The sequence below is a fragment of the Acipenser ruthenus genome, chromosome 35 (assembly GCF_902713425.1).
Source record: "Acipenser ruthenus chromosome 35, fAciRut3.2 maternal haplotype, whole genome shotgun sequence".
Lineage (NCBI taxonomy): Eukaryota > Metazoa > Chordata > Actinopteri > Acipenseriformes > Acipenseridae > Acipenser > Acipenser ruthenus.
In genome coordinates this window covers 6,029,594-6,054,340 of record NC_081223.1, presented here as the reverse complement: position 1 = coordinate 6,054,340, position 24,747 = coordinate 6,029,594, and the positions used below count along the sequence as shown (strand labels likewise).

General features: G+C 44.0%; 5 non-coding genes and 1 pseudogene across 5 annotated transcripts; 2 read left to right on the top strand and 4 right to left on the bottom strand.

Moving 5' to 3' along the window:
* The window catches only part of LOC117395248 (P2X purinoceptor 4-like), a 40,048-nt pseudogene extending 38,607 nt beyond the window's left edge, over positions 1–1,441 (top strand).
* A 21,038-nt stretch (positions 1,442–22,479) lies between these two features.
* On the bottom strand, positions 22,480–22,590 carry trnal-caa (transfer RNA leucine (anticodon CAA)). The gene is made up of 2 exons: positions 22,553–22,590; positions 22,480–22,525 (listed from the first exon to the last, which is right to left on the bottom strand). It is a non-coding gene; the product is annotated as a tRNA-Leu (tRNA).
* Positions 22,591–22,934: 344 nt separating this feature from the next.
* Positions 22,935–23,007, bottom strand: trnak-cuu (transfer RNA lysine (anticodon CUU)). Its single transcript has one exon. It is a non-coding gene; the product is annotated as a tRNA-Lys (tRNA).
* A 414-nt stretch (positions 23,008–23,421) lies between these two features.
* trnan-guu (transfer RNA asparagine (anticodon GUU)) lies at positions 23,422–23,495 on the top strand. Its single transcript has one exon. It is a non-coding gene; the product is annotated as a tRNA-Asn (tRNA).
* Positions 23,496–23,630: 135 nt separating this feature from the next.
* On the bottom strand, positions 23,631–23,703 carry trnaf-gaa (transfer RNA phenylalanine (anticodon GAA)). The gene has a single exon. It is a non-coding gene; the product is annotated as a tRNA-Phe (tRNA).
* Positions 23,704–24,611: 908 nt separating this feature from the next.
* On the bottom strand, positions 24,612–24,683 carry trnaw-cca (transfer RNA tryptophan (anticodon CCA)). The gene has a single exon. It is a non-coding gene; the product is annotated as a tRNA-Trp (tRNA).
* Positions 24,684–24,747: the final 64 nt, after the last annotated feature.

The following is a 24,747-nucleotide window of genomic DNA, read 5'->3' as shown; positions in this document are numbered from 1 at the left end:
TCTTTATTTACAGGTTTGCAAGATACTATAAACAGAACGGAGTGGAAGAGCGCACATTGTTCAAGGTGTATGGAATCCGGTTTGATGTCATGGTGACTGGAAAGGTGATTAAGACTCTTAGTTTGAACTCTGTTTAGTGCATATCAAATTAAACCAATTTATCACATGAATATGTACACTGAAACAAGTACACCTGTCCTGTGAAGAAAAGTATGTTTCTTTCATAACCACTATTTTGAAATGTAACCAAGAGCACTGCATTCAGAATAGGATTTATTAATTAGCTTTCAGTCCTTCAAACAGGTCACTGCTCTGCTCAAGATGATTCTTTCAGGACGGACAGTTTTAATGTGAGCCCCCCTTCCCATTCAAACCTTCAGCCTAGTTTAGAGTCCTGACACAATGAAAGACTTATTATTATAATAAACATTTACATTTTTTTTTTTTCAAAAGGCTGGAAAATTCAGTCTAATTAAGCTGATTACATACATTGGATCCACACTCGCCTACTTCGGTATGGTGAGTCTAAAACAGTTGCAATGTATTCTGCTAATGCGTCCCTGTCTTTGTGTATAAAGTGCATTCACAGTTTTAAATCAGTGTGGATCTCATGAAGGTCATTTTCCTCTACGTACCTTTCAGACAATAATCGTGGTTGACTTCCTCCTTGCAAACTACGTTCATCCCAGTTGCTGCAAAAAAGAGGTCAAAAGTTACTATACTGGGAAGAAATATGAAACTGTGGAATATCAGTTAGAGGTAAGGACTGGTTACCAGTGCTTCAACATTGAAGTTAATGAGAAAAGGTTAGCTGGGGGTCTGCAGTGGCTCACCTAGTAAAGACACTACTGCATGGTTAGTCATATGATCCAGAGCTCACTGTTTTGAATCTTGGTTGTATCTAGTACTGTAGTTGCCAGTCTAGTGGCTGCATTTGCAATTGCCAGTTGGCTGGGATTAGTTCATCTCACCAGGCAACAGCACTCTCCACCATACAGTATAAACGATTGGCTAAAGTGCCCCAGGTGGTTTGTGGGTAGCTGCCTAGGTTAGCAATCAAATTGGGCATTCCAAATTTGGGAGAAAACGGGTAAATACTGGGCATTTCAATTTAAAGAAAAATCGAGGTGATGAGATTTTCATGTATGTGCTTCTTCACATGGTTTACAAATACTGTATTTATTTTCTTATTTTTTTAGATGAGAGACGTCAGCAACAGAGAAGGTCAGGATTGTGAATCCAGCCCTTAGTGCATTTTTATACTGTGTTTATTGTTGTTGTTGTTATTTTAACATGTATTGTGCACACAGTATATTTTTCATTGCTAATCAAAGGCAGATAGTTAATTCAGTTTTGTTCTGACAGCAGTTTTCATAAACTGATGCTTTGCAACACTTTTGTATCGCGCTGAAATTAATAAAAATGAACAAAATACAGTAAATGGAAAATGACCACACTGCTGTGAATAACACACTCCTTATAAGAGACAGTACCACTCCATTTCACACTGCTGTGAATAACACGCTCCTTATAAGAGACAGTACCGCTCCATTTCACACTGCTGTGAATAACACACTCCTATAGAAACAGTACTGCTCCATTTCACACTGCTGTGAATAACACACTCCTTATAAGAGACAGTACCGCTCCATTTCACACTGCTGTGAATAACACACTCCTATAGAGACAGTACTGCTCCATTTCACACTGCTGTGAATAACACACTCCTTATAAAAGACAGTACTGCTCCATTTCACACTGCTGTGAATAACATGCTCCTTATAGAGACAGTACTGCTCCATTTCACACTGCTGTGAATAACACGCTCCTATAGAGACAGTACTGCTCCATTTCACACTGCTGTGAATAACACACTCCTATAGAGACAGTACTGCTCCATTTCACACTGCTGTGAATAACACACTCCTTATAAGAGACAGTACTGCTCCATTTCACACTGCTGTGAATAACATGCTCCTTATAGAGACAGTACTGCTCCATTTCACACTGCTGTGAATAACACGCTCCTATAGAGACAGTACTGCTCCATTTCACACTGCTGTGAATAACACACTCCTATAGAGACAGTACCGCTCCATTTCACACTGCTGTGAATAACACACTCCTTATAAGAGACAGTACTGCTCCATTTCACACTGCTGTGAATAACACACACCTTATAAGAGACAGTATCGCTCCATTTCACACTGCTGTGAATAACACACTCCTTATAAGAGACAGTACTGCTCCATTTCACACTGCTGTGAATAACACACTCCTTATAAGAGACAGTACTGCTCCATTTCACACTGCTGTGAATAACACACACCTTATAAGAGACAGTATCGCTCCATTTCACACTGCTGTGAATAACACACTCCTATAGAGACAGTACCGCTCCATTTCACACTGCTGTGAATAACACACTCCTATAGAGACAGTACCGCTCCATTTCACACTGCTGTGAATAACACACTCCTTATAAGAGACAGTACCGCTCCATTTCACACTGCTGTGAATAACACGCTCCTTATAAGAGACAGTACTGCTCCATTTCACACTGCTGTGAATAACACGCTCCTATAGAGACAGTACCGCTCTATTTCACACTGCTGTGATTAACAGGCTCCTATAGAGACAGTACTGCTCCATTTCACACTGCTGTGAATAACTCACTCCTTATATGAGACAGTACGCGTCCATTTCACACTGCTGTGAATAACACACTCCTTATAAGAGACAGTACCACTCCATTTCACACTGCTGTGAATAACACACTCCTATAGAGACAGTACCGCTCCATTTCACACTGCTGTGAATAACACGCTCATATAGAGACAGTACCGCTCTATTTCACACTGCTGTGATTAACAGGCTCCTATAGAGACAGTACTGCTCCATTTCACACTGCTGTGAATAACACGCTCCTTATAAGAGACAGTACTGCTCCATTTCACACTGCTGTGAATAACTCACTCCTTATAAGAGACAGTACGCGTCCATTTCACACTGCTGTGAATAACACACTCCTTATAAGAGACAGTACTGCTCCATTTCACACTGCTGTGAATAACACGCTCCTTATAAGAGACAGTACCGCTCCATTTCACACTGCTGTGAATAACACACTCCTATAGAAACAGTACTGCTCCATTTCACACTGCTGTGAATAACTCACTCCTTATAAGAGACAGTACCGCTCCATTTCACACTGCTGTGAATAACACGCTCCTTATAAGAGACAGTACTGCTCCATTTCACACTGCTGTGAATAACACACTCCTATAGAGACAGTACTGCTCCATTTCACACTGCTGTGAATAACTCACTCCTTATAAGAGACAGTACGCGTCCATTTCACACTGCTGTGAATAACACACTCCTTATAAGAGACAGTACTGCTCCATTTCACACTGCTGTGAATAACACGCTCCTTATAAGAGACAGTACCGCTCCATTTCACACTGCTGTGAATAACACACTCCTATAGAAACAGTACTGCTCCATTTCACACTGCTGTGAATAACACGCTCCTTATAAGAGACAGTACTGCTCCATTTCACACTGCTGTGAATAACACACTCCTATAGAGACAGTACTGCTCCATTTCACACTGCTGTGAATAACACACTCCTTATAAGAGACAGTACTGCTCCATTTCACACTGCTGTGAATAACACACTCCTTATAAGAGACAGTACTGCTCCATTTCACACTGCTGTGAATAACACGCTCCTATAGAGACAGTACTGCTCCATTTCACACTGCTGTGAATAACACACTCCTATAGAGACAGTACTGCTCCATTTCACACTGCTGTGAATAACACACTCCTTATAAGAGACAGTACTGCTCCATTTCACACTGCTGTGAATAACACACTCCTTATAAGAGACAGTACAGCTCCATTTCACACTGCTGTGAATAACACACACCTTATAAGAGACAGTATCGCTCCATTTCACACTGCTGTGAATAACACACTCCTATAGAGACAGTACCGCTCCATTTCACACTGCTGTGAATAACACACTCCTATAGAGACAGTACCGCTCCATTTCACACTGCTGTGAATAACACACTCCTTATAAGAGACAGTACCGCTCCATTTCACACTGCTGTGAATAACACGCTCCTTATAAGAGACAGTACTGCTCCATTTCACACTGCTGTGAATAACACGCTCCTATAGAGACAGTACCGCTCTATTTCACACTGCTGTGATTAACAGGCTCCTATAGAGACAGTACTGCTCCATTTCACACTGCTGTGAATAACTCACTCCTTATATGAGACAGTACGCGTCCATTTCACACTGCTGTGAATAACACACTCCTTATAAGAGACAGTACCACTCCATTTCACACTGCTGTGAATAACACACTCCTATAGAGACAGTACCGCTCCATTTCACACTGCTGTGAATAACACACTCCTTATAAGAGACAGTACCGCTCCATTTCACACTGCTGTGAATAACACGCTCCTTATAAGAGACAGTACCGCTCCATTTCACACTGCTGTGAATAACACACTCCTATAGAAACAGTACTGCTCCATTTCACACTGCTGTGAATAACTCACTCCTTATAAGAGACAGTACCGCTCCATTTCACACTGCTGTGAATAACACGCTCCTTATAAGAGACAGTACTGCTCCATTTCACACTGCTGTGAATAACACACTCCTATAGAGACAGTACTGCTCCATTTCACACTGCTGTGAATAACACACTCCTTATAAGAGACAGTACTGCTCCATTTCACACTGCTGTGAATAACACACTCCTTATAAGAGACAGTACTGTTCCATTTCACACTGCTGTGAATAACACACTCCTTATAAGAGACAGTATCGCTCCATTTCACACTGCTGTGAATAACACACTCCTATAGAGACAGTACCGCTTCATTTCACACTGCTGTGAATAACACACTCCTATAGAGACAGTACCGCTCCATTTCACACTGCTGTGAATAACACACTCCTTATAAGAGACAGTACCGCTCCATTTCACACTGCTGTGAATAACACGCTCCTTATAAGAGACAGTACTGCTCCATTTCACACTGCTGTGAATAACACACTCCTTATAAGAGACAGTACTGCTCCATTTCACACTGCTGTGAATAACACACTCCTATAGAGACAGTACCGCTCCATTTCACACTGCTGTGAATAACACGCTCCTATAGAGACAGTACCGCTCTATTTCACACTGCTGTGAATAACACGCTCCTTATAAGAGACGTTACTGCTCCATTTCACACTGCTGTGAATAACACGCTCCTATAGAGACAGTACTGCTCCATTTCACACTGCTGTGAATAACACACTCCTATAGAGACAGTACTGCTCCATTTCACACTGCTGTGAATAACACACTCCTTATAAGAGACAGTACTGCTCCATTTCACACTGCTGTGAATAACACACTCCTTATAAGAGACAGTATCGCTCCATTTCACACTGCTGTGAATAACACACTCCAATAGAGACAGTACCGCTCCATTTCACACTGCTGTGAATAACACACTCCTTATAAGAGACAGTACCGCTCCATTTCACACTGCTGTGAATAACACACTCCTTATAAGAGACAGTACTGCTCCATTTCACACTGCTGTGAATAACACACTCCTATAGAGACAGTACCGCTCCACAACACACTGCTGTGAATAACACGCTCCTATAGAGACAGTACCACTCCATTTCACACTGCTGTGAATAACACGCTCCTATAGAGACAGTACCGCTCCATTTCACACTGCTGTGAATAACACACTCCAATAGAGACAGTACCGCTCCATTTCACACTGCTGTGAATAACACACTCCAATAGAGACAGTACCGCTCCATTTCACACTGCTGTGAATAACACACTCCTATAGAGACAGTACCGCTCCATTTCACACGGCTGTGAATAACACGCTCCTTATAAGAGACAGTACTGCTCCATTTCACACTGCTGTGAATAACACACTCCTTATAAGAGACAGTACCGCTCCATTTCACACGGCTGTGAATAACTCACTCCTTATAAGAGACAGTACGCGTCCATTTCACACTGCTATGAATAACACACTCCTTATAAGAGACAGTACCACTCCATTCCACACTGCTGTGAATAACACACTCCTATAGAGACAGTACAGCTCCATTTCACACTGCTGTGAATAACACACTCCTATAGAGACAGTACCGCTCCATTTCACACTGCTGTGAATAACACACTCCTATAGAGACAGTACCGCTCCATTTCACACTGCTGTGATTAACACGCTCCTATAGAGACAGTACCGCTCTATTTCACACTGCTGTGATTAACAGGCTCCTATAGAGACAGTACTGCTCCATTTCACACTGCTGTGAATAACACACTCCTATAGAGACAGTACCGCTCCATTTCACACTGCTGTGAATAACACGCTCCTTATAAGAGACAGTACTGCTCCATTTCACACTGCTGTGAATAACACACTCCTTATAAAAGACAGTACCGCTCTATTTCACACTGCTGTGATTAACAAGCTCCTATAGAGACAGTACTGCTCCATTTCACACTGCTGTGAATAACTCACTCCTTATAAGAGACAGTACGCGTCCATTTCACACTGCTGTGAATAACACACTCCTATAGAGACAGTACTGCTCCATTTCACACTGCTGTGAATAACACACTCCTATAGAGACAGTACTGCTCCATTTCACACTGCTGTGAATAACACACTCCTATAGAGACAGTACCGCTCCATTTCACACTGCTGTGAATAACACACTCCTTATAAGAGACAGTACCGCTCCATTTCACACGGCTGTGAATAACACGCTCCTTATAAGAGACAGTACTGCTCCATTTCACACTGCTGTGAATAACACACTCCTTATGAGAGACAGTACCGCTCCATTTCACACGGCTGTGAATAACTCACTCCTTATAAGAGACAGTACGCGTCCATTTCACACTGCTGTGAATAACAGACTCCTTATAAGAGACAGTACCACTCCATTTCACACTGCTGTGAATAACACACTCCTATAGAGACAGTACCGCTCCATTTCACACTGCTGTGAATAACACACTCCTATAGAGACAGTACCGCTCCATTTCACACTGCTGTGAATAACACACTCCTATAGAGACAGTACCGCTCCATTTCACACTGCTGTGAATAACACACTCCTTATAAAAGACAGTACCGCTCCATTTCACACTGCTGTGAATAACACGCTCCTTATAAGAGACAGTACCACTCCATTCCACACTGCTGTGAATAACACGCTCCTATAGAGACAGTACTGCTCCATTTCACACTGCTGTGAATAACTCACTCCTTTTAAGAGACAGTACGCGTCCATTTCACACTGCTGTGAATAACTCACTCCTTATAAGAGACAGTACGCGTCCATTTCACACTGCTGTGAATAACACGCTCCTTATAAGAGACAGTACCGCTCCATTTCACACTGCTGTGAATAACACGCTCCTATAGAGACAGTACTGCTCCATTTCACACTGCTGTGAATAACTCACTCCTTATAAGAGACAGTACGCGTCCATTTCACACTGCTGTGAATAACACGCTCCTTATAAGAGACAGTACCGCTCCATTTCACACTGCTGTGAATAACACGCTCCTATAGAGACAGTACTGCTCCATTTCACACTGCTGTGAATAACTCACTCCTTATAAGAGACAGTACGCATCCATTTCACACTGCTGTGAATAACACACTCCTTATAAGAGACAGTACCACTCCATTTCACACTGCTGTGAATAACACGCTCCTTATAAGAGACAGTACCGCTCCATTTCACACTGCTGTGAATAACACACTCCTTATAAGAGACAGTACCGCTCCATTTCACACTGCTGTGAATAACACGCTCCTTATAAGAGACAGTACCGCTCCATTTCACACTGCTGTGAATAACACGCTCCTTATAAGAGACAGTACTGCTCCATTTCACACTGCTGTGAATAACACACTCCTTATAAGAGACAGTACTGCTCCATTTCACACTGCTGTGAATAACACACTCCTTATAAGAGACAGTACTGCTCCATTTCACACTGCTGTGAATAACACACTCCTTATAAGAGACAGTACTGCTCCATTTCACACTGCTGTGAATAACACACTCCTTATAAGAGACAGTACCACTCCATTTCACACTGCTGTGAATAACACGCTCCTATAGAGACAGTACCGCTCCATTTCACACTGCTGTGAATAACACGCTCCTTATAAGAGACAGTACTGCTCCATTTCACACTGCTGTGAATAACACACTCCTATAGAGACAGTACTGCTCCATTTCACACTGCTGTGAATAACTCACTCCTTATAAGAGACAGTACGCGTCCATTTCACACTGCTGTGAATAACACACTCCTTATAAGAGACAGTACTGCTCCATTTCACACTGCTGTGAATAACACGCTCCTTATAAGAGACAGTACCGCTCCATTTCACACTGCTGTGAATAACACACTCCTATAGAAACAGTACTGCTCCATTTCACACTGCTGTGAATAACACGCTCCTTATAAGAGACAGTACTGCTCCATTTCACACTGCTGTGAATAACACACTCCTATAGAGACAGTACTGCTCCATTTCACACTGCTGTGAATAACACACTCCTTATAAGAGACAGTACTGCTCCATTTCACACTGCTGTGAATAACACACTCCTTATAAGAGACAGTACTGCTCCATTTCACACTGCTGTGAATAACACGCTCCTATAGAGACAGTACTGCTCCATTTCACACTGCTGTGAATAACACACTCCTATAGAGACAGTACTGCTCCATTTCACACTGCTGTGAATAACACACTCCTTATAAGAGACAGTACTGCTCCATTTCACACTGCTGTGAATAACACACTCCTTATAAGAGACAGTACAGCTCCATTTCACACTGCTGTGAATAACACACACCTTATAAGAGACAGTATCGCTCCATTTCACACTGCTGTGAATAACACACTCCTATAGAGACAGTACCGCTCCATTTCACACTGCTGTGAATAACACACTCCTATAGAGACAGTACCGCTCCATTTCACACTGCTGTGAATAACACACTCCTTATAAGAGACAGTACCGCTCCATTTCACACTGCTGTGAATAACACGCTCCTTATAAGAGACAGTACTGCTCCATTTCACACTGCTGTGAATAACACGCTCCTATAGAGACAGTACCGCTCTATTTCACACTGCTGTGATTAACAGGCTCCTATAGAGACAGTACTGCTCCATTTCACACTGCTGTGAATAACTCACTCCTTATATGAGACAGTACGCGTCCATTTCACACTGCTGTGAATAACACACTCCTTATAAGAGACAGTACCACTCCATTTCACACTGCTGTGAATAACACACTCCTATAGAGACAGTACCGCTCCATTTCACACTGCTGTGAATAACACACTCCTTATAAGAGACAGTACCGCTCCATTTCACACTGCTGTGAATAACACGCTCCTTATAAGAGACAGTACCGCTCCATTTCACACTGCTGTGAATAACACACTCCTATAGAAACAGTACTGCTCCATTTCACACTGCTGTGAATAACTCACTCCTTATAAGAGACAGTACCGCTCCATTTCACACTGCTGTGAATAACACGCTCCTTATAAGAGACAGTACTGCTCCATTTCACACTGCTGTGAATAACACACTCCTATAGAGACAGTACTGCTCCATTTCACACTGCTGTGAATAACACACTCCTTATAAGAGACAGTACTGCTCCATTTCACACTGCTGTGAATAACACACTCCTTATAAGAGACAGTACTGTTCCATTTCACACTGCTGTGAATAACACACTCCTTATAAGAGACAGTATCGCTCCATTTCACACTGCTGTGAATAACACACTCCTATAGAGACAGTACCGCTTCATTTCACACTGCTGTGAATAACACACTCCTATAGAGACAGTACCGCTCCATTTCACACTGCTGTGAATAACACACTCCTTATAAGAGACAGTACCGCTCCATTTCACACTGCTGTGAATAACACGCTCCTTATAAGAGACAGTACTGCTCCATTTCACACTGCTGTGAATAACACACTCCTTATAAGAGACAGTACTGCTCCATTTCACACTGCTGTGAATAACACACTCCTATAGAGACAGTACCGCTCCATTTCACACTGCTGTGAATAACACGCTCCTATAGAGACAGTACCGCTCTATTTCACACTGCTGTGAATAACACGCTCCTTATAAGAGACGTTACTGCTCCATTTCACACTGCTGTGAATAACACGCTCCTATAGAGACAGTACTGCTCCATTTCACACTGCTGTGAATAACACACTCCTATAGAGACAGTACTGCTCCATTTCACACTGCTGTGAATAACACACTCCTTATAAGAGACAGTACTGCTCCATTTCACACTGCTGTGAATAACACACTCCTTATAAGAGACAGTATCGCTCCATTTCACACTGCTGTGAATAACACACTCCAATAGAGACAGTACCGCTCCATTTCACACTGCTGTGAATAACACACTCCTTATAAGAGACAGTACCGCTCCATTTCACACTGCTGTGAATAACACACTCCTTATAAGAGACAGTACTGCTCCATTTCACACTGCTGTGAATAACACACTCCTATAGAGACAGTACCGCTCCACAACACACTGCTGTGAATAACACGCTCCTATAGAGACAGTACCACTCCATTTCACACTGCTGTGAATAACACGCTCCTATAGAGACAGTACCGCTCCATTTCACACTGCTGTGAATAACACACTCCAATAGAGACAGTACCGCTCCATTTCACACTGCTGTGAATAACACACTCCAATAGAGACAGTACCGCTCCATTTCACACTGCTGTGAATAACACACTCCTATAGAGACAGTACCGCTCCATTTCACACGGCTGTGAATAACACGCTCCTTATAAGAGACAGTACTGCTCCATTTCACACTGCTGTGAATAACACACTCCTTATAAGAGACAGTACCGCTCCATTTCACACGGCTGTGAATAACTCACTCCTTATAAGAGACAGTACGCGTCCATTTCACACTGCTATGAATAACACACTCCTTATAAGAGACAGTACCACTCCATTCCACACTGCTGTGAATAACACACTCCTATAGAGACAGTACAGCTCCATTTCACACTGCTGTGAATAACACACTCCTATAGAGACAGTACCGCTCCATTTCACACTGCTGTGAATAACACACTCCTATAGAGACAGTACCGCTCCATTTCACACTGCTGTGATTAACACGCTCCTATAGAGACAGTACCGCTCTATTTCACACTGCTGTGATTAACAGGCTCCTATAGAGACAGTACTGCTCCATTTCACACTGCTGTGAATAACACACTCCTATAGAGACAGTACCGCTCCATTTCACACTGCTGTGAATAACACGCTCCTTATAAGAGACAGTACTGCTCCATTTCACACTGCTGTGAATAACACACTCCTTATAAAAGACAGTACCGCTCTATTTCACACTGCTGTGATTAACAAGCTCCTATAGAGACAGTACTGCTCCATTTCACACTGCTGTGAATAACTCACTCCTTATAAGAGACAGTACGCGTCCATTTCACACTGCTGTGAATAACACACTCCTATAGAGACAGTACTGCTCCATTTCACACTGCTGTGAATAACACACTCCTATAGAGACAGTACTGCTCCATTTCACACTGCTGTGAATAACACACTCCTATAGAGACAGTACCGCTCCATTTCACACTGCTGTGAATAACACACTCCTTATAAGAGACAGTACCGCTCCATTTCACACGGCTGTGAATAACACGCTCCTTATAAGAGACAGTACTGCTCCATTTCACACTGCTGTGAATAACACACTCCTTATGAGAGACAGTACCGCTCCATTTCACACGGCTGTGAATAACTCACTCCTTATAAGAGACAGTACGCGTCCATTTCACACTGCTGTGAATAACAGACTCCTTATAAGAGACAGTACCACTCCATTTCACACTGCTGTGAATAACACACTCCTATAGAGACAGTACCGCTCCATTTCACACTGCTGTGAATAACACACTCCTATAGAGACAGTACCGCTCCATTTCACACTGCTGTGAATAACACACTCCTATAGAGACAGTACCGCTCCATTTCACACTGCTGTGAATAACACACTCCTTATAAAAGACAGTACCGCTCCATTTCACACTGCTGTGAATAACACGCTCCTTATAAGAGACAGTACCACTCCATTCCACACTGCTGTGAATAACACGCTCCTATAGAGACAGTACTGCTCCATTTCACACTGCTGTGAATAACTCACTCCTTTTAAGAGACAGTACGCGTCCATTTCACACTGCTGTGAATAACTCACTCCTTATAAGAGACAGTACGCGTCCATTTCACACTGCTGTGAATAACACGCTCCTTATAAGAGACAGTACCGCTCCATTTCACACTGCTGTGAATAACACGCTCCTATAGAGACAGTACTGCTCCATTTCACACTGCTGTGAATAACTCACTCCTTATAAGAGACAGTACGCGTCCATTTCACACTGCTGTGAATAACACGCTCCTTATAAGAGACAGTACCGCTCCATTTCACACTGCTGTGAATAACACGCTCCTATAGAGACAGTACTGCTCCATTTCACACTGCTGTGAATAACTCACTCCTTATAAGAGACAGTACGCATCCATTTCACACTGCTGTGAATAACACACTCCTTATAAGAGACAGTACCACTCCATTTCACACTGCTGTGAATAACACGCTCCTTATAAGAGACAGTACCGCTCCATTTCACACTGCTGTGAATAACACACTCCTTATAAGAGACAGTACCGCTCCATTTCACACTGCTGTGAATAACACGCTCCTTATAAGAGACAGTACCGCTCCATTTCACACTGCTGTGAATAACACGCTCCTTATAAGAGACAGTACTGCTCCATTTCACACTGCTGTGAATAACACACTCCTTATAAGAGACAGTACTGCTCCATTTCACACTGCTGTGAATAACACACTCCTTATAAGAGACAGTACTGCTCCATTTCACACTGCTGTGAATAACACACTCCTTATAAGAGACAGTACTGCTCCATTTCACACTGCTGTGAATAACACACTCCTTATAAGAGACAGTACCACTCCATTTCACACTGCTGTGAATAACACGCTCCTATAGAGACAGTACCGCTCCATTTCACTCTGCTGTGAATAACACGCTCCTTATAAGAGACAGTACTGCTCCATTTCACACTGCTGTGAATAACACAATCCTTATAAGAGACAGTACTGCTCCATTTCACACTGCTGTGAATAACACACTCCTTATAAGAGACAGTACTGCTCCATTTCACACTGCTGTGAATAACACACTCCTTATAAGAGACAGTACCACTCCATTTCACACTGCTGTGAATAACACGCTCCTATAGAGACAGTACCGCTCCATTTCACACTGCTGTGAATAACACACTCCTTATAAGAGACAGTACCGCTCCATTTCACACTGCTGTGAATAACACGCTCCTTATAAGATACAGTACTGCTCCAATTCACACTGCTGTGAATAACACGCTCCTATAGAGACAGTACCGCTCCATTTCACACTGCTGTGAATAACACACTCCTTATAAGAGACAGTACCGCTCCATTTCACACTGCTGTGATTAACAGGCTCCTATAGAGACAGTACTGCTCCATTTCACACTGCTGTGAATAACTCACTCCTTATAAGAGACAGTACCGCTCCATTTCACACTGCTGTGAATAACACACTCCTATAGAAACAGTACTGCTCCATTTCACACTGCTGTGAATAACTCGCTCCTTATAAGAGACAGTACCGCTCCATTTCACACTGCTGTGAATAACACACTCCTTATAAGAGACAGTACTGTTCCATTTCACACTGCTGTGAATAACACACTCCTTATAAGAGACAGTACTGCTCCATTTCACACTGCTGTGAATAACACACTCCTTATAAGAGACAGTACCGCTCCATTTCACACTGCTGTGAATAACACACTCCTTATAAGAGACAGTACTGTTCCATTTCACACTGCTGTGAATAACACACTCCTTATAAGAGACAGTACTGCTCCATTTCACACTGCTGTGAATAACACACTCCTATAGAGACAGTACCACTCCATTTCACACTGCTGTGAATAACACACTCCTATAGAGACAGTACCGCTCCATTTCACACTGCTGTGAATAACACGCTCCTTATAAGAGACAGTACCGCTCCATTTCACACTGCTGTGAATAACACACTCCTTATAAGAGACAGTACCGCTCCATTTCACACTGCTGTAAATACACCCTCCTTATAAGAGACAGTACCGCTCCATTTCACACTGCTGTGAATAACACACTCCTATAGAGACAGTACTGCTCCATTTCACACTGCTGTGAATAACACACTCCTTATAAGAGACAGTACTGCTCCATTTCACACTGCTGTGAATAAAACGCTCCTTATAAGAGACAGTACCGCTCCATTTCACACTGCTGTGAATAACACACTCCTTATAAGAGACAGTACTGCTCCATTTCACACTGCAGTAAATACACACTCCTATAGAGACAGTACCGCTCCATTTCACACTGCTGTGAATAACACGGTCCTTATAAGAGACAGTACTGCTCCATTTCATATATATATATATATATATATATATATATATATATATGTGTATATATATATATATATATATGTATATATATATATATATGTATATATATATATATATATATATATATATATATATATATATATATATATATATATATATATATATATATATATGTATATATATATATATATATATATATATATATATATATATATATATATATATATATATATATATATATATTGTGATTGTCAGAAGCCTTTTGGCCACTTTCAGGCAATTTGTTTGGTCCTTGTTTTTGCTGAAATTTGCATATATTGATTACCCATAATTCCATAGCTACTGTGTTCAATCAAAAATAATCTAAACTTCATTGATATAGCACCTTTCAACTGATGTAGCTCTTCTGGGATGAGGTGGCTGTGCATTCCACAATCTGGGAGCACAAGGACTAAAAGATCAAGTGCTCTCTCTGTCTTATTGTTTTTCTTTTGTGTTGTTCAATAAAGGGATTTTAAAATTCAATTCTCTCTCTCTCTCTCTCTCGAGCTGAGAGCGGTGTGTTTGAATAGTGCAGGTCCGTTTTTAGAGTCTTGGTTTTACTATTTTTACACGGTTAATTTAAAAGGAATTTTATAAGTTTCTTCAAAAAAGCTTTATTTATTTATAGCCTTTCTATTTCAAATTGTATTGTTATTTATTTATTTATCTATCTATTGGCCTTGCCATTTGGGAGGCTAAGTTAGTTTGTGTAGCCCAAGATGGGCTCACACTCTGGCGGTATAGAGGGACTGACACGGAGACATGGGTTCAGGTGTGTGCCCGACAATGAAGTTTCCGTGGAGGACGTTCTGTTATCGGTCGGTAAGACAATTGGTTTTAACAACATTAAATCTGCTTCACGTATGAATAAGGCCATTGTTGTGTTTTTAAGTCAAGAAACTCTCGTAAATAAGATTGTGGAGGAAGGATTTTCTGTCAATGGTGCTTTTCTTTCTGCTTTACCTCTTTCAATTTCTCTGAGGAAAGTGGTTTTATCAAATGTCCTCCCTTTTATTCCAAATGTAGAGATTGAAAGAGAATTGGCAAGATACAGTAAAATCATGTCCCCTATTAGAATGATTCCGCTCGGCTGTAAGAACCCCGAGGTGAAACATGTGTTGTCTTTTCATAGACAAGTGTTTGTATTGCCGCATAACCCGGGGCAGGATCTTAATGTAGCCTGGAGATTTATTATAGAGGGGAAAGAGTGTGTTATTTTAGCAACCTCGGACACAATGAAATGTTTTCATTGTGGCGAGGAAGGGCATATGAAGCAAGCCTGCCCTAAGCTCAGATCAGCGGCTGCGGCGGAGGGCAGCGCTGAAAGGCAGGGGGCTGGTCAGGCTGAGGGTGTTCGCTCATCCTGCTGCTCCTGGGGAGCCGAGCCATGGCTCGCTGGTTGGTGGAGATGCGGGGTCTCAGCCCAGCGCTGCCGCTGTCGGAGAGTCGGGGCTGGGGGAGAGCGGCGGCGACGGCGGTGATCAGGCCGTGGCTGCGGAGCTTCCCCGCACAGGGAAGGAGGCTAGCGGCAGCGTTGGACTAGCATCCAGTGACGCCATAGCCCTGCCCTCAGCAGAGTCCTCACAGCCGGAGGAAGATGAGTCGGGAGCCACAGAGGAGGATTCGGCCGAGGAATGGGAGGCGTTCGCGGGAGAAGACGAGGATGAGGAGGGAGAGCTCTCTGACACCTCGATGCTCTCCGACACCCCGGTCAGTCAGCCCATAAAAAAACTGTATTCGCTTGAACAGTTTATTAATTTTATGGATTGCACAAAGGGTAAAAGGGGAGTTTAAATTCCACTTCCCTTTCAAGTCGAAGACGACCACCAACATTAAGTATGGGATATTCCCTGCCCTTGAGGTAGGTAATACTGAGCTCTCTATATCAGAGCTGCCGAAGGCCCCTTCCTGTGATGACGTGTGTCTAGACTGTGTCTAGAACTGAGCGTGTTGATAGAAAGAGCCCTCGAGTCCATTTGGGTTAGTTGTAGTTCCTAGCATTCGTGCTGAAAGCTGGCTTGCCGCTTTCCTGGAATCAACGACTCTTGAAAAAGACAGAGTCTTTCATCTTTCTGTCTTTCAACGGCCCCCTTGGTGGGCCGCTCTCTTTTTACTGTCTGTCGTATGTGAGCGGCTGTGTGCAGCCACCCGCGAGTGAGTCTTTTCCTAAAGAGAGTTACACAAGTATCCTCCTCGGGGCTAGGCCTGCCATATCCCCTCTGTCGAGTGACCCAGCCGCGCTCCCTTCCTCGGGGCTAGGTACTACCGTATCCCCGTCTGAGTGGAGTCGCCGGCCGAACCTGACCGCTGCGGTGAGTCGGTTCATGTGCGTTCGGTGTGCTCTCTCTCTCTCTCTCTCTCTCTCTCTCTCTCTCTCTCTCTCTCTCTCTCTCTCTCTCTCTCTCTCTCTCTTTCCTTCCTTCTTATAAACTGTAATTTTTGCTTGACATAAACTTCACCCACCGCGGCTTCGGCCTCTGTCCCCCCCAGGTACACGCTTCGCGTTGACCACGCGGTCTGGGTACGCACTTTGCGTAGCGTCCTCTCCGGTGCTGCGGTACCGCGGCGCACGCATAGCCCGATTTCTCTTGGCACAGGCTGCGTATTATCCGACGCCAGCGTAGGAGCATAACGCACACGGTACTTGGTTCCCAGTACGCAGTGTACGTAGAACGATATTCACAGCGCATATAACGTGCCTGTGCTCGTTGCTCCTTCCAAAAAGTTACACACAGAGCGCAGGGTATGCAGTTTACGCTCCAGCTGCACGAGGCGTCTAGAACGTTCGACGTTGCGCTTGATCTAAAGTGCAGTTACGCACAGTGCGCACGATACGCAGTTCACGCAGTGTACTGTACCCGTTGTGCAAGGCGTTTGGAACGCTCGTGGCAAGCAGTGCGGTGCACGTTGCGCTCGCTGCGTAAGTACTGCTCTACTAGCGCATAGCCTGTGGTGCTGCACGGTAATAGCAGTACGCACTGAGCTCAGCTCAAGCGCTGCAAGCAGTGTACATTTTACACGGTGCAGGCGTAGTTGGTTGTACACTAGTGCCCATATGCTGCGTAGTACACGGTGCACTTGTGCCCACGGTACCCGGCGCTGGGTAAGTGGTGTTAATAGCCTTACTTGTAGCCATAGCGAAATTACACTGTGTTAGTACCTGTGGGTCAAACGCAGTGAAAGCAGTGCTTAGTGCTATGCACAAGCCAGACGTCCTGTCTCAGGACTCTCTGCTAAGCATCTCGAATGCAGTACACAGTGCGCTTGGGACGCACGGGTTATTGCGTAAGCACTGCTCAACCTGGCACATAGCTCACGGTGCTGCACAGTATCTGTGAAATCAGGATACTCGGTGCGCACGGGGCTCAGCATACCTTGCTGTAACGCTAGTGAGTGGACACACTACGTTAACACTTACCAGTGTTCAACGTAGTGCAAGCAGTGCCTCAGTGCTAATGCAGAGTCAGCACCATATCGAGGTCCTTCCCTGTACGGCCTGCGACACATCATACCCACAGGACGTATGGTGCTTAGTAGGCAAGTGCTTAGTACATCAGGGCGCATAGCGCCTCGGGTGCTCGATGCACGAGGTGCCTCGTTGCCTTCTGCCTGTAGAAGGTGCAAGGTGCTTCACTCCGCGGTAAGCTACACGCTGCTCCGGTCGTGTGACTGCACGTAGTCCAGGCTAGACACCCCTGTCCAGTTACTACGCTGTGTTCACTCTTTTTCTGCTTAACAGCCTACATCGCTTTGCGATTGCAGTCTGCTGAAAGCCTTACAGCGATCGCTGTTTTCTGCTTTCCTCTGCTGTTAAGTCGCCCTGGATAAGGGCGTCTACTAAGGAATAAAATAATAATAATGTTGCAGTTTAAAAGAAAAAGAGACACGTGTTCCCCCACCGGGCTCCGGCTCTGCCGTGCCCCGCTGTGGAATTGACTCTGCTGGACTGCCTCAGCCCACCCTCTCGGTGCGCTTAAAATATTCAGTTCACCCAAGTTGCCGTGGTGTCTGCGTTATTACACTCACAGCTTGCTGTTGTGGGCGTGAATGTGTGTTTTTATTTCACTGCCTTGTGTTTTTAAAAATAATAAAAACGATACAAGCGCAATTCCTCCATCGGGATCCAGCTATGCTGAGACTCGCTGTCGAGATGCTTACGCCGGCTTGTTTAAAAAAAAACAAAACAAAATCAGTTACCCGCGTTGCCGTGGTAACTATTATTTTTACCCGCACAGCTTGCGTGGAGGGTGTGTATTTTCGGTTCTTGACTGCCTTGCAGTTTGAAAAAAAATATACAGCGTTATTTCCACCGGGACCCCGGCTGAGCTGTACGCTGCGCTGGTCCTGGCCAGACAGCAGGCTCAAGCCCTTGCTGTGGCCCTGGAGCTGACCCCGCCTGCACCGGTGGTTGCCCCGGATGTTACGCGCTGGCATCTGCCGTACTCGGCAGGCTGTCTGGCCGGGCGAATGGTTTATCACACTGGACTGAAAGAACGTGGATTCCACATTGCTATTCGTCTAGTGCACAGGAAGTATCTCCGCTTCACCTTACAGGGGAGTGTCCTGAGTTTTCTGTGCTGTGGTTCAACCTCTCCTTAGCCCCCGCATATTTCAAAGTGCATGGATGCCATCCTAGCTCCCTTGCGGCTGCAAGTGATCAGGGTGATGAAGCAGCTGAACGACTGGTTGATCTGCCCAGTCGCAGGAAGGAGCAGTGGCCCACACAGTGCAAGCCTGCCTGTCGGACGACAGAGTGGCTGCCATTTGCAACTGTCTCGCCCTGTTCAGCAAGGGTTCACAGTATAATTGGTGTTGTGTTAAAAACTATTGGGTCTGATGGCCTCGGCTTCATCACTCACCCATCTAGGGTTACTCCACAAGCGCCCGATCCAAGTGTGGCTCAGTGCCTTAGGCTGCACCCCAAGCATTACAGACACTGTCAGCTGACCGTGTCTCGCCTAGGCTGGGAAGCCCTATGCTGGTGGAAGCAAACCTCTCTTCTAAGCAAAGGATCAAACATAGGAGTGATACAAAACTATCAATTGGTGATGACAGACGCACCCAACTCTGTTGGGGGCCGGTCTGGGCAGGTGGAGGACTTCGCGGACCCTGGTCGGATCGCTGGATATAATGCGTGGGAACTGAGAGCAGCCCACGAGTGGTCCAAAGCGTTTTTTTGTACGCTTTCCCGCCTATACCGCTGCTCCTGGCTTTTCTACGAAAAGTCGGGTTAGAGAAGCATCAGTTCTCCAGGTGGCCAAGAGAATGTGGTTTTCGACCCTGTGCCAGCTGTTGCATAGCCAGCCCTGGGAGATTCCACTTTGTTGGATCTCCTCAGTCAGGCAGAAGGCTCTCTTTGGCACCCGGAGCCACGCAGGTTCCAGATATGGGTCTGGCCCCTGTAAGGGACTGCTGGCTAGAACTAGGGCTATCGGACCCAGTTGTGGGTACCATGCATAGCGCTAGGGCAGACTCCACTAGGTTTTTTGTATACCTATAAGTGGAAATATTTCCAAGCTTGGTGTCTGGCTAGAAACCTTGACCCCATCACTTGCCCTAGGCCAGTCATATTGCAGTTCCTGCAGGAACTGCTTGGTGCTGGACGGTCACCTTCCACCTTGCAGGTGTATTCAGAGGCTATCTCTGCTTGCCATGCCCCTGTAGATTCTATGTCTCCGGGTGTGCATTTTTGACTACCCATTTCCTTAAAGGTGCACAGTGATTACGCCCTCCTAGGAGGACTGTTCTCCCCGAATGGAGCCTTAATATTGTGCTAGAGGCTCTCACGAAGGCCCGTTTGAGCCCTTAAATTCCATTGAGCTGAAGTATCTGTCTATGAAGACAGCCTTCCTCTTAGTTATCACCTCCGTAAAGCAGATCAGTGAGCTGCAGGTGCTGTCTGTGCACAGCTCCTGCATGCACGTGTGGGAGGATGGAAGTGGAGTGTCGCTGTGCACCAACCCCGCTTTCCTCCCCAAGGTGATTACAGCTTTCCACATTAACCAGTCTGTGGAACTGGAGTCTTTTCATACACCTCCGTTGCTTCAATGGAGGATGAGAGATTGAATTTCTCTGCCCAGTGCAGGCATTGAGATGTTACGTGCTAGGACAAGAGCGCTGTGTCAATCTGACCAGCTGTTTCTCTATCACTGAACACTGACCCTAGGACAGCCCCTCTAGCAGCTTTTGTCACACTGGATTGCAGACACGGTGTCGACTGAATATGATGGTGTAGGGTTACCCCCAACTGGTAAGTAGCTGCGCATTCGACTGTCTGAGATTGTGCTGTGGCTAGCTGGGCTACGCCGCATACTTTCACCAGATTCTACCACATTAATGTGGTAGATCCTGTTGTGCCATCTGTGGGCACAAGGGTCCTTGAGGGTGTAAGTTCACACCGCTAACCTCTAGGTTAGACAGTGCTTGTGCGTCCCTCATATGCTGCCGTTCCTTCTCCCTCGCGACGGCTCTGGTATACATTATCCCATACTTAATGTTGGTGGTCGTCTTCGACTTGAAAGGGAACGTTAGGTTACCTACCGTAACCCTGGTTCCCTAAAAGAGAAGACAACCACCAACCATGAGGTCGCTCTGGTCGCCCTCACGGGTTTGGCGGAAAAAGAGGGAGATCTTCCGGTGAGTGACGGTTTTATACCCTCGGTAGGCGGGACCGAGTGCGTCATCACAGGAAGGGGCCTTCGGCAGCTCTGATATAGAGAGCTCAGTATTACCTACCTCAAGGGCAGGGAATATCCCATACTTAATGTTGGTGGTCGTCTTCGACTTGAAAGGGAATTATTAATTGTTGATAATACTTAGAATACCAGATACATATTTAGCATTAAAAAGCAATACATGTGATTTATTTAAACAGTCGTTCATTATTTTGTGTATCAGCGGCCACACTGAGCTGAGCGCAGTGCGGTATACTGTAATGATGCTCCAGTCAGTCTGTCCGGACTGCACCTGAACCATCTTAAAAACACGAAGCCCCTAAGCTAATTTGTAAAAGTTAGTAAAGAATTGCGCTAATATAACGAAGCTAAATTTGAACTCCTAGCTGGAGCAACGAGAGAGGGTGAGACGGCGGGGCAGAGAAGGAGGGGGAGATGCTGCTAGGCAACCGGCTCGTGAACATTCCGCTCAGCTGAGCAGAGACCGTTAGGATTTAAAAATGCGAACGTTCCGAGCGGTGTTAGGCGCTCCGTTAAATTAACATACCGTTGCTGGCATTTGAATATAACCATATTTTAAATACTCAAATAGGACTGTATTAAAAAATATATGTTTTTCAAAGTAATATGTTATTTGGAATATTAAAACAATCAAATTAAATAACACATGTTTGGACACCAAAATATTGTTCTTCCTCATAACGTGTTAGAAAATGTAAACAGCAGTTGGAGAATGCCGAAGTCGATCATCCTAGCATGTTAAACGAGGGCATTTCTCCTGTAAGCTGCGTCTAGTAATAGATGGTTTATACTGTTCTCAATGGTCCACATCCCAGCCTGAGACCACGATCCAGTGGTCGACGGAGATGTTTTTCAGTAATATGTTATTTGGAATTTTAAAACAATCAAGTTAAATAACATGTTTGGACACAAAATATTTTTCAGTGACGTTAACAAGTAGTGTGTTTACAACAAAAATGCAATCTGTGTTAGGAACACTATTTTAGTCCGATTTAAAATGGAAATTAAAATGGTATTGAGTGCTGAAATTTATTATTTTTAAAAATAAGTAAAAGTCAACAGTCAGAAGTGGGATTTGAACCCACGCCTCCATTCAGAGACCAGAACACACAATTCTTTAGAAAGACAGAGTCCTTGCGTCTGGCGCCTTAGACCACTCGGCCATTCTGACAAGCTGCGTTTGTTAATGTAGAAAAACGCATTATTTATTTCAGCACACACTAGGGGATCGTATCAAGGCCCGATTGGGTTTATTACGCACATACCAACTGATGCTCCATGAATGATGCTAAGACAATTCTAAAAAAAAGAAACGGATTGAAGTCAACCCAAAAAAGTAAGATTATTTATTTCAATTTCGTTATAGCTATAAACGATGCATGCTTTTTACAATAGCAATTGCTATTTGACAATGACCAATAAGTAATTTTGTTGCAATGCTGTATACAATGTGAACAGAATCAGACTTTGCTCCGTTGTCTCGAAGAAACATCTTCAATTTGTATTTAAAAAGGACGCCCAACGTGGGGCTCGAACCCACGACCCTGAGATTAAGAGTCTCATGCTCTACCGACTGAGCTAGCCGGGCTGACTTTTCGAGGTGTCTTTCACTGTAACCAACTGAGCTATTAATTTGTCATCTTATTTGAGAAAAAAGTGAATGACAGAACCAAAGATTCCAAATATAATCCACTGAACTGTAGTTTTCTTATCATAATGAAAACAGATTACACATGACCACAGTTCTGTATCAAAATTAAGTCGTAAGTATATGGTTTCCATTGTAGCTATTTACACACACTGCTCTGTTGTCTCCCAGGGTGTTATCTAACAAAACGACATATGCTGTGCTTCCATAATCGATTACATAGACTTTCCTGCGCCGTGTTGCTTTCTTCTTAGATGTGATCTCAGGTTCTGATGAGTTCTGCTCCCTCGATCACGTTCTGCAGCATCTCGCCTTGCTCATCACTCCCGTATGCTTTGGCTGCTTAACAGGTTGGTCTCTGTGGCGCAATCGGTTAGCGCGTTCGGCTGTTAACCGAAAGGTTGGTGGTTCAAGCCCACCCAGGGACGATGTTTTTTGCATTTCTTAATCACATTAGAAAATGGCACTCTGATACGCTGTTATTTCATCCAATTACGCTGAAGAATAAATGTGCTCTGTTTTTTTAGTTCAAAATAATACAAAACCAATATAGTCTTGTTGTTTGCCGAAACCCGGGATCGAACCAGGGACCTTTAGATCTTCAGTCTAACGCTCTCCCAACTGAGCTATTTCGGCGTGACGAGACTGATGTTTCGAGATAGCATTCTTTTTGGCAATCCAGTAAACCTGTAATGAAAAACGTTCAACAGCTCGGCAACACCATAATAGAATCCGAAGCCTTTACAAATGCTTTTCGAAACTGTTAAGTTTTCTCCCAAATGCGGTTCTCAACAAATGTTTTTTTTTTTTTTTTGTATTCCTTCCAGAGTAAGTCCAAAAGGCAAACACTGGAACTGGTTGCCTGAAAGTGCCGCGCTTGAACTGCCTCAAGAAACGCTTAGCTCTAAAACGTGTACATAGAAAGTCTATTAACATCTTTAACACAATCATCTGTATTCCAATAGCGGTTAATCCACAGGGTGATCAATAAAGTGACTGCTGGCTTTGTTTAAATATTAACGAGATGTTTTCAGGATTCACGCGTATTTTGAACAAGCACAATAGAATATGGTAGTGAAAGGACAAGCAAATAGCAGGTTTATTGGCTCTGGTCTTGTATCATCACCCTGACTACTGTCCGTAAGAAAGTGTCATTAATAAAAACTTCATTATGCAAAGTTCCCAATGCGCAAATGCGCAGCATATTTAAACTTCTTCACAATCTTAAACCTTCCCAAATGAATTTAAAATACTTACTGAAAGGTTACACACATTTTAACTATCTCGTGCAAGGAAGTGTTAATATGACTTTATTACCCAACTGTGTCAATGAAGACTGGTCAACAGTAATTTCGGATTCACTTTAGTTTATTGTGCTGTATCAAATGAAACATACAAATGAATCGCAATACAATAAATATCTGTTTGATCGCTAAACAATCAATATGTTGTATAGGCTAAATTGTATAAATAAATGTCCGGAAACAGTCAAATTCAAACACGTTAAAAAATGAAATAGTGCGGAATATAAACAAAGGCGGCTTTGACCTCGACGTGATTTGAACACGCAACCTTCTGATCTGGAGTCAGACGCGCTGCCGTTGCGCCACGAAGTCCAGCTGTAATGGCAGCTTGTTATGCAATGCTAGAGTGTACAGCAAGCATGCCAAACACATGGTA